The sequence below is a fragment of the Micromys minutus genome (assembly GCF_963924665.1).
Source record: "Micromys minutus genome assembly, chromosome: 2".
NCBI lineage: Eukaryota > Metazoa > Chordata > Mammalia > Rodentia > Muridae > Micromys > Micromys minutus.
This window is the reverse complement of record NC_137971.1, coordinates 40,187,249-40,192,888: the sequence shown is the minus strand read 5'-3', so window position 1 is coordinate 40,192,888 and position 5,640 is coordinate 40,187,249. Positions and strand designations below refer to the sequence as shown.

General features: G+C 41.0%; 1 pseudogene across 1 annotated transcript; it reads right to left on the bottom strand.

The window, feature by feature from the left end:
- Nucleotides 1-3,730: 3,730 nt before the first annotated feature.
- On the bottom strand, nt 3,731-5,217 carry LOC308416313 (vasculin-like protein 1; annotated as a pseudogene). Its single transcript has one exon. The product of its transcript is annotated as a vasculin-like protein 1 (transcript).
- Between the last annotated feature and the right edge of the window lie 423 nt (nt 5,218-5,640).

Sequence of the window (5,640 nt, the reverse complement as noted above, 5' to 3'; positions counted from 1 at the left end):
CCTGACCATATTTTAGGAAGGACTGTTGAAGGACTTTGGAACTTTGAGCTAGAAGAGCCACTGGGTTATTTAAGAGCTCTCTGGGATGTTCTGTAGGAGCTTGAAAGATAATAAGAATAATAGAAGATAGAGGCCTGGTTTTGAGCTTCTGAATTATATTGGAACTCTTAAAGAATAAGAATATAGAAACTTTTAAATTTAGGCAGAATGCATTTTGCTTCAAGAAGTAGCCAAGAACCAATGAATATCAAGGGCAGAACACTGTGATTTTAATTGAATGGTCCTTCATGTCTGTGAACAGGTTATGGAGCTCTTTGTGATGTTCTTGTGACTTTTTGGAGGAGCAGCCCCCTTGGAGATAGTGAGTCACTAAGGGATTGCCTTGAGGCTTTATCATCTAGACACATTACCTGCTCATTCTCTGCTTTAGTGGACGCAGCCTTTTGTTCTTCTCACCATGCCTTCCATGTCTGCCTCTTTGTTTTTGCTGCCATGATAGGCTGTATCCCTATGAAACACTAAGTTGAAATAAATCCTTCCTTAAGTTTCTTGTGTCAAAAGTATTTTATCACAGCAACAAGAAAGAACACTAAGATACCAAAGCCAAGTTGCATCAAGCAAAGGTAAAACTCCCCTTAGTAGGAAAGGACTGTACTGCTTTTGCTCACCAGTCCTTCGCCCCTTCCCTGGTATGTTTGCAGCCTTGACAATGGAACTAATATTTCTGTTCAGGGTCTCTACTCCCTGATTTAGCAGATTGTTCCATATGTTTATTTTGTTCAGGGTGCTGTCTGAAAGATTGTGTGACTGTACTGGCTTCTATTTCTACTTAATTCACAGCTTGGGCTTTGTTTGTTAGTCCAATCTAGAATTCTGCAAAGTGGACCAACAATTGTCAACATTTCAGGCAAAAGATGATGACTGAAACACAAAATAAAACATCTGATGTGTAGAAACAGACAAGTGGAGAGATTGGTTTAGAAAATTTAGTCTAAATATGTGTGAATTAGTGAAGATGTGCATATGTCTAGAGCAAGGCATATGCTCATAAAAGAGCACAGAAGCCCCAAAGCTTTCACCTCAGGCTACTTCTCAAGCTGAGTATACATCTAAGTATCGAAGGAATACTGTGGCACAGAGCCCATGTGTAAAGACTGAAATAGAATGTTTAATTTCTATTGCTCTTGACTTCTCAAGCTAATCTGAGTCAAGAACACAAGTGAATCTAGTGTAAGCAGAAAATTCAGGAAGTGTACACAATAGAATAAAGGTTTGTAAAAGTAGCTTGAAGAGGTCACTAGCTTTCAACACTGATAGAAAGCTAGCTAGGAATGCAGGCATTGGGAAAGAAGGAATAAATGAGAGAAAGAAGAAAAGAAGGAAAGAAAGGGTAAAGAAAATGAAAAATCTGATTTCAAGACTGGCTACATTACAGCATTTCAAAGACCAATAAGAAAAAGTCACAATCCATCTAAAGAAAGAAGAAAGGGTGGCCTGTTCAAAAGAAGAAAGTATATTGAAAGAAACTAACCTTTAAGATGTCCAGATACAAGACTTACTAGTGAAGACTTTGAAAAATACATGTCTGTGTTATATTCAGGAAGCTAAAGAAAAATCATAGACAAAGAAGCAAAGTAAGACTGGGAATATGATTTATGAACAAAATGAGAATATTAAAGAGATACAAATAGGAAGAGAGTGATGAGATTCTAGAGTTTAAAGGTACAATAATTGAACACTAGAGAACAACACCAGCATATTAAAGAATGCAAAGGAAAGAATTAGTGAGCTTGATAATAATATGATTCTATGGGACAAATATAAGAAAAATTTAAAGACACACAAAATATGAAGATCAGGAGGGGCAGACTTTATCCACTGAATTTAGAAGTTAACAGCCTCCAGAAGGATAATATAGAGAAAATGACATTAAGAATATGTACAGATAATGGCTAACAGCATATGGTACACATAATTTTTTATGTCCAATACATTCAATAAACTCCAACTAGGATTGAGCCAAAGAAATACATATTAGGACAAATTATATAATAATGTTAAAATATAAAAAAATAAAATTTTATGCACAAACAGATCAATACTTTCAACCACAAAACATTTGTTCTTTGAAAAATATGCATTTTGTTCTTTGATTTTACACATCTAAACCTTTTATACCGACCATTCTCATCCTATGTTCTCCTCTCTATTTTCGCTACTTAATTTATCACTAAAAATGTCTGCCTGTTTCTGTTTCTTTCTCTGTATGTCCCTTTTCCTTCTTTCTCCAACTCACTTGGATTAAATAGGGTCATCTGTGTGACTATGGATTTGTATCTATGCTTTGGAACCTCATGGGCTCAGCGATTTGCACATAATAGAAGAAAATGATACTCTTTCTCTCAGAACCTATCTATAGGCAATAGGTGAGCAGTAAAGGGTAGGGCTCTTTGAGATCCTTCCCCTCCAACAACAGATAGTTTACTGAACTTATTTTGTGCCAACTTGATGCAGATGACTGCATGTGAGTTCACAATTACAATGATTGTTTCTAATCTTTATGGCATTTTGCATCCCTTCTTTTCTCTGAGTGAATTTGAGCATTCACTTTATTTATTTATCTACTTTTAATTATTCACTTTATATTCCACTCAATGTCCCCTTCCTGGTCACTCTCTTCCACAATCTTTCTCCCATCCTCCCTTCTTCTCTGAGCAGGTATGTGGTGGGGACCCTGGATAACCCCCCCCCACTCTGCCCTTCACATCTCTGCAAAGACATGTGCTTCCTCTCCCACTGAGGCAGACAAGACAGCCCAACTAGCAGAACATATCCCCCACACAGGCAACAACTTTTGGGATAGCCCCTATTCCAGCTGTTCATGACCCACATGAAAACCAAGCTGCAGCTCTGCTACATGGAAACCTAGGTCTAGCCCATGTATGTTCTTTGGTTGGTGATTCAGAATCTGAGAGCCCCAGGAGTCTAGGTTAGTTGTTTCTATTGGTCTTCCTGTGGAGTTCCTATTCCTTTCAGAATCCACAATCCTTCCTATTCTCCCACAAGTCACTTCATTGACTCTTGGGTTCCTCCCTTATCCCAGGTCTGTCTTTTCCTGGAGATTCCCCACCTCATTCTATTCCTAGTTCCTTCCCTCTGTTTCTCATGACTATTTTATTTCACCTTATAAGTGAGATTCAAGCTTCCTTGCTTGGGACTTCCTCCTTGTTTAGCTTCTTTGAGTTTGTGAGGTGTAGTATGGTACCAACCACATATGCTTGGTTAAGGGCTAAGTTACCCCATCAGCCAAAAAGAAAATAAAATATACAAATGATTAACATTAATTTAATACAATAATAGCCTCAATAGTCACTTTGTCTTTGACAAGGATTGCTTGAGCATGGGGCTGAGTGCCCAAGGGCTGGGGTAGAAGCTGTTGAGCAGAGCAGCATCTCCTCTCTGCATCTTTGTCAGGACAGCTCCCACTTGTGCACAGCCCAACAGCTACTGTGTGTGTGCTTAAAAAAATCCCACCACACAACTATCTATTAAGCAGATAACAGGGAAGAACATCAAAAGCTAAGCATGACAATTGCTCTCTCTTTGGGATATGATTATTTCCCTTGTTCACGAAGTATTCAACAACACAAGAAAAGGAAAAGAACACCTTATATTCTCTAAACACAAGGCTGAGCTCAGCGGGGCAGGTCAACCGTGAGCATTTATATTTCTACTTCCAGACATCGTCATCTGACGTCTCGCTGCTGCTTGTTTCTGTGTTGGAGTCCTCACCCCCGGCAATGCAAGCGCTTCTCCATGGGGAGAATAGGCTGGAACTACGGCTTTGGACAAAGCCATTCTTTCCAAACCCATTTCTTGGTAGCTGCTCTGTTCTCATGTGGGACTCCTTGAGTTCATCCTCTGTAAGTGAGAGGCAACTCTCATCATTTTCAGGATATTCCTGCCATCACATTGCTTTTGATAATCTGTGCTCTGCTTCCGGAGAGTGTGACAGGACCTCCCCCTCCCCTACCATGGGTAGAGAAAGACCGTTCCGAAGACAACCTCCTTCTCCATTTTCCTTTGGTTTGGGTGTGTGGCTGCCCTCCAATTTAGCCCCTCCAGCTTGTCAGAGTCTCTGCGTTCTAAGCAGTCTCCATTGTGTTCATCCTTCAAAGTCTTCAGGAACTCACTCTTCCTGTCCGTGGTTTGTCTGGTCAGTTTGGTCAGGGGAGAGGAGCTGATCTCAGTTGGACGGGTAGTACTGGAAGGGCTCCTCTCTTCAGGAGAGCTGAGAACTGCACCAGCAGCTAGTACCACTGGTTTAGTAACAGAAATTGGATTGGTAAAAACAGACGCCTTGCTAGACGAAAGGGATCCAGATTTGTATTCCATTCTGTTAGCTTTCCATGCACTGGGCTTAGAGGGAAGTGGTGCAGGTTTAGGAACCAAGTTCTTATAGACACTTGGGACCATGGTTGACACTTTGTTTCCATTGGCATGGTGGGATTTTAAGGAGGTGAATGCCGCAGGAAAGGCAGCAGCAGAATCCTCTTTGGAATTTTTTTTTTTTTTTTTTTTTTTTTTTTTTTTTTTGATGACTAGCATCTTTGAGAGTTGATTGGTGGATTTTCCCGCACTCCAGAAGGGGTTCCAATAGGTCTGCATGGCTGATTCTGTTTGCCAGCTTCTGGAATCAAAGAAGTGAAGTGTTCCTCTTGGAACTGCAAGTTTTCTATTTTATCCTCTTTTTTTTTTTCTTCCCTAATCTCAGTTGGTGTCTTTTTCTTGAACGGCAAAGACTTTCCGGGAATGGAAGCTGCCATTCTAGTGGTGGTGGTTTCCTGTACTACCTCCACTACTTTGGTTCACACCATCGTGACCTCGGGAAGAGCCATGCCAACCAGATTCCCAGAAGTTCCGGCATATGCTCCCTTAAAGACACCAGAGTCAACAGAATCATGGCGGAATAGGGAGAGTTGGTGCCAAGAATCTCCTGTAGTCTGTAGAGTCCCACTGTTAAGAAAGCCATCAGAGGAATTATGTCGACGATGGTTTATTCCAAATTTACCTTCTCCATGGGATAGGTGCTCTCCGTGTTTATCAAAGGTGGTTGTATATGACTTAGCTGACTGTGGCATTGAGAAATTTAGCTAAGCAGGAACAAAGTCATGCTGTGCTATTTAGGTCCAGTGTCTTTTCAGCAAGATGAGGCATCCAACCTCATGGCCAGGATCCTGGGAGTGTCAGCTCTGTGGTCCTGTATACAAAGTTGCCACCTGTCTCTTCCATGAGGTTTTCTTGTAAAAAGGTGATAACATAGCCTGACCAGCAGCACACCTTGTGATGAAGCACAAAGAAACCCAGCTCTCTGGGGCCCACCCTCTTAATCCTCTCAATGGCTCATCCTGAACACCTAGTTCCTGACACTTTTCCAGAGGGGGAGGGAAAGGGAAAGGGGGAAGGGGAACATACAAAGTTATTTGTTACATTTAAAAAAGGAGGTAACAGGGAAAAACTATGTCTATGATCACCTCATTAAACTTCCTTAAGTAATGGCACTACAATGTTGCTTAAATAGGCAAAACATGGACATCTGCAGTGAGTGCAGACACCATCCACAGCAAGGCCATGGCTAGA